We start from the raw sequence: 10,891 nt of genomic DNA, 5'->3' as shown, positions 1-10,891 counted from the left end.
CCTGTTGCAGACAAAATTATAAAGCATCTTTTTAAGAAAACCTTATAGCTACACTATTCTCCCATCTTAGGAGGAAACTTTAATGTAATGAAAACTTTGAAGTGAGCCTTGGGTTTGTTACAATGGACTAACCTGATTAGAAATCATGCAAACTCTTGTTGCTCTTTAGCTGTATTCCCCCACAGGCTGTATTATAGCTCTCTAACCAGTCCCACAGCATTGAATGATGTCATGGGATCTGCAGCTCAGCGAGATGAAAGGGATAAAGCGGAACCCGCTGGCACTGGGGAAAGCTTCCAACACACAATCCACAACACAGCTTGGGAACTCAAAAGCTACAGATCCAGCCACTCAACTCTAAGCATTTCAGAATCTTGTGCATTCTCCCAGCACAAGAAAGGAAAGGGGGGGGGAGAATGCTAGTGATCGATTTTTAACAAAAGAACTGGAGTACTGAAAGGCAGAATTTAAGAGTGCAACTACCTGCTGGAAAAGGAGCTCTTTTTCCTCTCCAAAGCACTGCCTTTGATGTATGGCAACTGATCACTGATCAGATTACAGGCATTTGGTCTCAGTGCTCGTCTGCCTTTGATCTGCATGGTTAATTTTATTTTCCCGGATTTGGAGTTTCGTCTGGGCTTGTGCTGACATACTTTTTTTTTTTTTTTTTTTTTTTTAAGGAGGTAAAAGCATTTAATACAGAAGCTCTGGCAGTGTGAAATTAAGCTGCAGAAAGCCTGGGCACTGGAAAACTTCATCAGATAACAGGTACTGGATTTTATATTTTTGTGCAGTTTTGTATTGCAAGATCTTAAGAAATTATAAAGTTCACATAAAAAGTAATGCTACACATCATTGTGTGTACAAAGTTTGAATGTATGTGTAATTTATGCAGCATGTTATTTGCAACTCTTAGGCAGAATTATATTGAGAATAGAATATATAGACAATTGAAAAATGAAGCAAAATCTTTGGTTTTTTTCAATATTTTGGGTGTATATAAGATTTTGGTGTACACTGCTCACTTACTGTCTATAGTTTTGTAAAGTTATATTCAAGTACAAGTATTACAAGACTTAGGGGAGTATTTTTTAAGAAGAGATCAACCATATTTCCTACACACTGTGTATACTTTATTTGCTCTCAGTGCATTTATTAAACTGTGACTTCTTCAAGCAACTTTTAAGCCTAATACTTCCATACTTGACGTGAAAAATGTCTCCTCTTCCACAAGTTACTAGAACTAAATTTACAACAATAACACCCTTACATACAAAAGGAAAATGGTTTTATTTCAAGATTGAAGGGATGATAGTTAAACTACACCGTATGAAATCTTGATAATAAAAGTAACATTTTAACCCAATGATAGAAGTTTCCTTTAAAGCATTTTATGAAGATATTAAAGAAATCTTAAGCTTATCTAGAGCAAACACCTGGTTTTGCTGAACTTCATGGAAGTTTTGCTCCTATTTCAGTGAAATAATTTCCATTCACAGTATTTTGTATTCTGTTCCTCAAATTCATATTTATGAACATCTACCATGTTTAAGAAAATTTAAGAAATCTACTCCAAAAATTCATTATAAAGAACAATCATGAGAAGATCTAGGCTTAATCACTCTACATTTGCAGTTGTAAAGGGCCAGATTTTTGGGTGAGTTTGGACCAAATCTATGAGTGTTCTGTGCTTGCAGCTAGAGCCAGTCTGTTAAAATAAGACTTAAGCTTCTTCTGTAGGTATTTATATATAATTTAGATTTTCAGAAGATCTTAGAACCCATAATTGGGGCCAGACTTGCAAAGAAGTTCAACACTCCAGACACTGAGCTCTTTGAAAATCTAGTCTTAATGGTGGACAGTGAGTTCCTCTGAAATACTGACTTTAGATGTATATTCTTAAACCTAAATTTGAGCGTATATAAATCTTAGGTGCAACTGTTTATTAACAAATTGCAACTAAAAGCATAACTGATAGCTGTTAAGCATTGTTTGAAAACTATTCTTCAAGAGGTTTATCAGTCCATAGGACCCTCAAGATGTTCATATTTCAGTATGCACCATAGTAACATACAAACCCAAATTTTAAGTCTTGCTTGCATCTGAATAAGATTAAGTTATCAACGCTTCCAGATAAATGTAGTCAGCTTTCAGTAGTCAGTCTGCAAACTTTGTTTCTTCTAATTAAATGTATATTTGTATATATAAATTTTAAATTTATTGAATATGAAGAGATATGCCAGACACAGATTAACTAGGCCTGACTTGGTATCATTTAGTTTTCTATACCACCAATTAATTCATATTCTGACTTTACAAGTCAATTACATTATAAGGAAAGTAATTAGCACTGCATGAATAATGTGCGCATAGCTGTCAAGGAAGAATATTTTTTAAGGCATAGCCAAAGCAAAATTTAGTATTTTTCCTTAAATGACGATGATGTTCTAAACCAAGTTTCTGTAACCCTGAAAAGATGGTTTTATTTTATTAACTCTATACTTCACTGATGAGCTTCTCTGTCTTTCCAATCTCCTCTTGCTTGTTACTAGTTTTCTAACATGCACGTTTATTTTCTGAGGAAAATTGTTTCTAAACCATACCTCTGTTTGCTGTAAAGTAGAAAGATAAGCAAATTTAAAAAATAATGTAAGGATTCTTTTTCCTCAGAAGTCAAAATAGCTATGTGAGTCTAATACAATTAACCTATCACTAAGAGGATCTGACCCATCACGCAAATGGGTAAAGTTGCGCACAGAAGTAGCACTGGTTAATCAGATAGATTACACTGATGAATAGGACTTACATGTATAAATATTTGCAATATTTAGGCCCTAGAAATGCATTTCAGAAACAAAGATTTGTTTCATTTTGTAAAAAGTCCCTAGGATTTTAGGTAATCTTCCCACATATTTAAACACAGATGGGCGTTAACCCATTTAAACTGAAAAATATCTTTGCTTGTCTGTATGTGAGACTGTGAGACTGAAATGAAAGCAAAGTTGGACATATTTAAGTATGAGGGGAGAGGATTTTCTGCATTTTTGTTATTTTAAATAGCAGTTCTCTGACAGTTTAGTCTTTCATTGATCTGACTTTTGGAGATTAAATAATAATAATTCTTGGCACTTGCGACTTTGCTTTTACAAAGTATTGTATAAACATTAATTAATCCACAGGCTTAAGTCTTCAGAAAGAAAAAGTTCACAATGCTTTTGCAAGCAAATCTGACTAGGAAACTCACAAGTATATAATTTATTTATTAAAATAGCTTGAGCAATTTCTGATTATAAATAGAGCCATTTCCAAACAGTGTGTCTTAGATAACATCATAAACATATTTTAAGGTTTGTAATAGTTAAGACTATCAGAAGACATTGCACAGTTATACTGACATCAGCTTCCAACAGCTGTCATAACAAGAGTAGATCTATCTCACAGTTGACTGGGGGAACTGTGTTAGCATTTAAGATATGGAGATAACGACTTCCTATTGCTGTACAATTTCTGCTTCCACATCTGATATGTCACGCAACTTAGTCTTATCAAAGGGGTCAGCTGAAACTACTTTCCAAATATTTCTTTTCTGCTTTCTCTGCTGTAGTGGGAATCTCTATACTTGCATCTATACGAGTTGCACTAGTAGTTCACTTCTTCCATTTCCTTAGAAGAAGCATCACGATTTAAAACAAAAGAAACCCTGAAATTTTCAACATCTTTCAATGAATGGAATTAACTCATCCATTTTAGATTTAAAGGAAATATTTTACATGCTACAACAGGGACTTAAGCGTTTACGCTTCAGTGTTACGGGCACATGTTGCTCTTAATTCATTCACATAGTAATCCCCTGTCTGATGAGAAAGTCAATGTTTCTTTACATGGTAATCCTCAGTGTTTAGTGAACACTACAAGAACTCTGGGATGTTTTAATACACTGGTCTAACTACACTAAAACAAGTATCTGAAACACACATGACTACTAAGAAAAACTAGCACAATGCATTTCACTGGTGTCTATGGAAAACAGATAACATACAAACCAGTTGTCTGTAAATAGCGAGAGGATGTAGCATGCTCAGTGCTGCACAGCAGCTGCCATTCACAACAGATGCGCTGCTGTTGCGCTGTAGCATGCCATTCCTCACTGAAATTCCAGCCTCTTGCAGAGCTCCTTCTGGCAAGGGTCCCAAAGTAAAACTCTTCTTTGAAGGCCCTTTATAAGATAATTACATTAAAACCCCTGTAAATTCTGAGTTAGTTTTTTAAAATTGAAAACATCCAATTTTGCAGCAACCGTTTATCTCTTCACAGACATCTTGCTGTATTTCAGTAAGCGGTACTTGTTTTTATAGAAGTCAATGTGGCTGGCAAATGCCAAAACTTTACCTCTGCGAGAAGCTCCCCAAAATTTTATTTGAAAATGCTTTACTGCCAAGTCTATCCATTGGTTCACTCTCTTCAGAACCTCAGTTCCCAGTGTAGCCATACAGTCGTCTAGACTGTAGTGTTATCACTAACCTTTTCATTAGAAGTAAAATTAATGACCTGAAGTCCCTGCAGTAGCAGTCCTTTCACCAAGGTCTCCAAGATTGGTTTCACCAATGTGGGAGCATCACTAACTTCAGGAAAGCTCCTAATTTATGTCACAGTAAGTAGAAGTAAAGTACATCCTTTCCAGTGACTGTGAACAACTTATTCTTTGTGAAGGGCTGGATTTCTGAACTCGCATTTGGTATTGATGCTACCGCTTGTAGCTGGGTAACCTGTTACCTGCAGAACAGAAAAATATTTCTGATTCTCGGCTGGCAGGAAAAAAACCTACTCAAGTACTTTGTTTGCAGTGGATTGTCAGAGGGCCTCCATCGTGCTTTTCAGGTGGGACAAGCAGGTCTTTGGTGATTTACAAGGACGTCTACACTCACCTGAATGGCAGCGAAGGGTTTTGCCCAGTGCATTTAACAACAGCCCAACAGTCGGGGCTGGGCAGCCGTAAGCTCTTCTAAGACAGGGCTCCTCCTACAGGAGATCAGCAACACAGCAGCCCCCAAAGCCCAGGCAGCCTCTGGGGACAGCCTACAGTGAACCACCCCCTAGGCGTGCGCAGCGAGCCTCCGCCATCCTCCCGGCAGATAAAAGGGCCCCGAGTGCCTCAGCTGCGGTTCACCCTGGCTTAGCACCGCTAGTGCAAGACACACCCGCATCTCCCAGCGGCAAGAAGACCGAAGCGGGAGGCGGGCAGCGCCCCCCCACCCCGGACCACGGGGCGGGAGAGAGGTCCCTCCCGCCCCCGAGGCGGCGGGCGCTCACGGCCTCTCCCCCTGCGGGCTCCCCGCGACGCCCGACAGCCGCCCCCTGAGCCGCGCAGCCGCCCCGCTCCTTCCTTCCCTCCCGCCACTGCCTCCGCGGGCGCGCGCCTCCTCACCACGGGGCACGTGGGCCGGGGCGCTGCCGATTGGCTGCCTCCGGTCACCTGAGCCCGGCCCCGCCGGCGGAGGAGGGAGGGAAGGAGGGGCGCGGCGCGGCGCGGCGTTGCCGGGGTGACGGTGCGAGTCGAAGCGACAGGAGGTGAAGGAGAGAGCGGGCGCGGGGCGAGCGCTCCTCGGTGGCGGGCGGGCGGGCGGCAGCCGGCCGGGGCGGCTAGCAGGCCGCGGCGTGGCAGGTGGGTGCGTGGGAGACCCGGGCGGGCCCAATCCCCTCAGCCCCGGAGCGTGTCCGGCCCTCCCACCCCCCCGCAGAGGGGCACCCCTCGCCCCTTCCGCGGGCCGGAGGGAGGCTCTGAGGTGAAGGTGCGCGGAGCGGGGCGGCCACGGAGAGGGAGCGAAGCAGCGGCGCCCCCGCTCCCCAGGGCTTCGCGGAGCTTCCCCCCACCGCCCCGCGATGCACCGGCCTGGCCGGGCGCTGACCCGAGAGTGCTGGGCAGCCGCCGCCCCGCGGCGCGGCTGGCGCTGGCCCGCTCTGCCTTCCCGTGGCGCGTAGGGCCCCGCTGGGTGCGGCGGGGGAGATGGTGGGAACGACCCTCCGCGGAAAGCGCAGGCTGCGGGGGAGGAGGGGAGGGGAGGGCTCCGCTGGCTCCCTTCCTCTCCGAGATGGCTCCAGCTCCGCCGCTCCCGAACTGGTCCCTCTGCCCCGAGGCGTCCCACGGTGGGTGTGAAGGGCACCGTGCAGCACGGGAGGGTCGCAGCTGATGTTGCTGGGGTCTGCACATGTCGACAGCCCTAGAGTAGCTCTTCCACGCTCCGGAGTGCGGCGAACAAAAAGCCCTTGAAAGCTGGGCTTTCTTGTTCACAGGCTCTTCGCGTGTCTACTGCGTAAATAAGTTGCTATTTGCTTCAAACAGTTTTGGAGTTGGAGTTGAAGGAACACGAGCTAGTAACTTTTTCTCTCGGATGGTAAAAGGTTAAAAAGCCAAAATTATAGTTCTTTTGAAAAGCCTTTGATTGTTTGACTTCTTTTCCTGATGCCTGTCTCCGTTACTCTGACCTTGGACTGAAAGCTTTACCTGATATTCATGAAAAATCTTGATACTTAATACCTATTTACCGCATTTATACTTACAACTACTTTAAATGAATGCCTTCACCAAGTTAACAAAGGGGTCCAGTAGCATTTAATATGAGCAAAAGGGGCAAATGGATTTAGTCTGTAGGTAGGGTTGTTAACTACTGCATAATCTCTTTCAAGCACATCTTCACCATCACATATAAAACAAGTTAGGTACGTTAACTGGAAGCTTTTTGCCATATAAGTAAAGGGTTGTTTTTAGAAATAGAAGTAAACATCTGTATAAGTTCAGTAATAAGGCATTTAAATTGTCAGTTAAGGAGGCAATAAATTACTTTTTCTCAGTTTCCACAACTTGCAGTTACAATCCTGATAAAAGAGAATGTTGAGAATGAAAGTAACTCGTGTCTGTTCTTTCAAAGACATTGTATGCTATCCAAAACCGCTAAAGGGTGGCTGGATAAATGTAACACATTGGCGTTGCAGTAGTTACTGTGTTAACCAGCCCAGTGCTTTATAATTTATGATTCTTAAAAATTACTTTGAAAAATAGCTATTAGTATACTTTGGTATAAATGAAATATGAATATAATATTGGCAGTCTTTTATTGTATTACTTATTCACTTATCTAAGTACAAATATGTACAAATGCAGCTCTGCACTGAGGTTTCATCTAGCAAGCTAGTGTCTCCTAGAAGTTGACATGAGTGAGATGATTAAACAGAAGGAGCAACATTTTTTACCACAGTTTTGATGTTGAAGCACAGATTTGTTCATTACTTGTACGAGTAGTCTCATCAGCTTCAGTGGGATTAGGGGTTCTTGTGTGAATCACAGGTTCTGATCCTCTCAAAAGCTTTGTTTAAGTGTAGGAAAAATGTCACCACATTGCACCTTTGTTATGATACTCTACTACCATTTCTAATTAACCATAGTCTGGATATGTTGAAGATCATGGATAATAAACTATTTTACCTAATTTTATCAGCATGTCTTTGGAACACTGTAAGAGGCAAAACCAGGGATGAATTACTAGTTCATTCTCAGGCTTTGCTGGTTGAGACACTGGGTTATAATGCATTCTGTAAATGCTGTATATGATAGTGAAGGCACTGTAGAGATGCTTCTTTGGGGTGTTAAATTATCACCACCATTATTTCTGTGAAGTCAGATACTTCGGCTAATGTAACTCAAAGCGTATGGTACTCAGAGCACAAATATTTCTTGGCTTACATGTAAAGCTCCTTTCTCTTCTCCATCAGCCCCTAAAATAGATATAAATGTTTTCTGTCACTAGCCATGTTCCAACTTTAATCTGCTATCTCTGTCTTTACAAAACCAGAAATAAATTTATAGCTGCCCATTTTTTTTACAATTTCACATATGGCAGCTTCTGAAAATACAGATTTATTCAACACGGTATTTAATGTGATGAATGCTACCTAGCTGACAATATTTATTTTTTTTCCTGCACATGGTTCTTCTCAGCAGTTGGAGCAAATGTGGTCAGACAAGACCTCATTTACTTCACCAAGAGTACAAGGGTTGTGGGCAGGGTGTAATGGGAAGGCACTCTAGAAGTATGAGACAGAATAACAATGTGTCACTCTGTAGTGGAAGTTCTTGTCCCTAACTTGTTCCCTTTGTCTTTATCATTGCACCAGCCATAAGTACTTTCCCTTCTCTTGTTTCTTGCCCGTGGGGCACTGACTCTGCTAAAGCCATCTGCCACTCCTTGTCATTTTATTGCATGCAGTTGACAGCTGCAGGTGGGAAACAGGGTGGTTAGAAGGGAGCTGAGATCCTATTCATTGAATACCAGAGACCTCTGTTGGCAAGATAAGATGGTTGTATTTTCATCCCTCTTTCTTACCCCAAGTACTCTTTGCCAGTGTTATAGAGAGCATGAAAAGTGGTCGTCAAGTATGAATGTCAAATCAAATATCAAATCTAGGAGAGAAGTGAATTTGAAGTTAGGACTCTCCACTCCTTCTGAAGTTTCCCTTCAAAGATGTATGATGTTGACTTCAAAGTTTCAATGCTTACATGTATGAGAAACCTGCTAGCAGGCCATAATTTAATCATGCTGCAGCAAGTCTTGAGGTGATGTGTCTTTCATGGTGAAACTTTATTTTTTTGGAGAGAAGGAAGAAATATTTTTCTGACATTGACTTTCAAATAGAATGATGACTATTGCTCAGGCAAGCAAGTAAACATAGTAAATTTTGGAGGACAGTGGATTCTAGGACCCTGGAAGATTCCAAGTTCTTACTTCTGCAACACATTTATTACATGTTCCTAATTCATTGTTTGATATTGCCCTCTTTATATATATGCATAGTAGGCTCCCCACAGCCTTAAAACTATGCAACCGCATTTCTTAGCAGGAGTTCTGTATCTTCTCTTCAGTACGTCACCAACGATGATTGCTTTTGCCTGAGTATTTTGGGCAAGTGTATTACTGCTAATCTAAAATGATGCATTTGGAATGATTTACTGACCTCAAAAAAACTGTGTTCACAGTTTTCTCTTGTTTAATAAAATTGAGGATAACTGAACTCAGTAGTGCAAATATCAGTATCTGAACAAGAACAAATAATCTTTAAATGTATTGAACTTCTGTTTGGGCGCACATATTTTAGAGGCAAAAACTTCTAGTTACTTCTTACTTGAATGCATATGAGGTGGATGGCTTGTGTCCAACAGACATCAGTGTAATGCCACTTGATATCAAGAGAGAACAAATTTGCCCCATGGCAACCTATTATTAAGTGCTGCAGTGTCTGCTTTTTAAGCAGGGCTTTAACCAAACTGGAGACAGAAACAGGAAACAAGCAGCTGGCACAGTCTCCTTTGGGACTTGCTTTCTATATAATGAGTTATTAATGTGCCTTTACCATTTGCATTATTTTTATCAAAATGTTGTCATGAAAAGAGGCTGCTTTTTTTTTTTTTTGTACTCTAACAATGTTTTTCTATTGTACACCAGTTAATTTCTTTCTCATAGATTATAACCAGTATGTAGTCTTTGGGGTTTGTTTCATAGGAACTGGGACAATAAGCACAATGATTGCATGATACAATATGACAGGCATTCATACACATCTGCTGAAATGATTTGAACATGTTTTGGTGCTACTAAACCTACTAAAGTTTAAGGCCCATAGACCTGCAAGCTTATTTTGGAAGATTCGATGATTATAAAAGATGAATTATCTAGACGATATATTATATTGTAGACCTAAAGCTCTGAGATTGCATTGTACACATAATGATCAGTCAACAAATTTGAAGCTGAGTAGAATGTGTAGATGAGTTGGAAAAGTCCGTAATAGTTTGATCCCAGTTCTAAAACACTTGATTTTGGAAATTTACTCAGGGTTTTGGAACTCCTGATATTTGAAAGTGTTTGATTTGGCAAAAGTGTTATAAAGGCAGATTTTCTTTTAAATAGAAAATACTTCACAGGTGCAATAAAATTTCCACACCTAAGTCAACAAAATGCATTTTAGTACAGCATGCTTCTTCATGCTTTCTATGTTCTAAAAGTCTTTGAGGTACCTGCTGTAAGAAGATCATCTTATAACAGATATGGCAACTTCAAACTGAAATACGAGCTGTCAGCATGACCAGCAACATTTTTAATACTGCTTGTTATTCTGTACTACCTTCTGTTAAGAACTGGCATTTGTTTGTTAATTCAGTTATGGATCAAGAATACTACAAACATAAAAACACATCATTAGCTTTGTTTCAATATTTATTTTAATTGCTTATATGCTAACCTTTTTACGATATTAAATCTTCATGTTATTGCATATTGGAAAAATGATATAGGATAAATGTGGCTTCATTACATGAAGCTAATATAATTTTATTGCAATAATATGGCAAGTACTGAATCTGCAGTTAGGCTGTTCTTAATTTTCATTATTTTTTCCATACTTCAGATGACCTGCTCAGAAAAAATACAGGCTGTTTAGATTATGCCACAGCTCCATATTTTAGATCGTTAGGCTCAGTACAGCTCACCAATATTGTTTGCATTGATAATTCTACATGAAACTTGACATAAAAATATACAATTATTGCGTTATTCAATTTCTTTTTTGATATGGCACAAATCTATTTTCAGAAGCAGAAGTGAGTCTTAAAATTTAAAATAAAATATACTTTTAACCTTTAATCCTATTTTTTAAATTTAGGTAGTATTATATAGATGGTCATAATTACATTAGAACTGTGCTATTATTTCTTTAACAATAATACTAAGGAATATAATGACTATAAATTCATACAACTTGGAATAATCACTTGACATTCAGTTCTAGGCAACTCAGTTACATTTACAGCTTTATTTCATTTGCACACATGTAAAGTTTTGCC

General features: G+C 40.0%; 1 protein-coding gene across 4 annotated transcripts in view; it reads left to right on the top strand.

The window, feature by feature from the left end:
- The first annotated feature begins 267 nt into the window (after positions 1-267).
- TNFRSF19 (TNF receptor superfamily member 19) overlaps positions 268-10,891 on the top strand; it is a 66,750-nt gene continuing 56,126 nt past the window's right edge. Inside the window, exons 1-2 of one of the 4 annotated variants that reach the window (XM_074816006.1) lie at positions 501-530; positions 681-768. The gene's annotated coding sequence lies outside the window, so the exon portion shown is untranslated. Of the gene's footprint in view, positions 769-5,504; positions 5,569-5,626; positions 5,663-10,891 lie in introns of those variants that run through there. The other 3 variants (XM_074816003.1, XM_074816004.1, XM_074816005.1) reach the window with 3 other exon arrangements.

Source organism: Strix aluco, chromosome 2 (genome assembly GCF_031877795.1).
Source record: "Strix aluco isolate bStrAlu1 chromosome 2, bStrAlu1.hap1, whole genome shotgun sequence".
Classification (NCBI taxonomy): domain Eukaryota; kingdom Metazoa; phylum Chordata; class Aves; order Strigiformes; family Strigidae; genus Strix; species Strix aluco.
The sequence above is the reverse complement of the archived record's forward strand: the minus strand, read 5'-3'. Positions and strand labels throughout refer to the sequence as shown.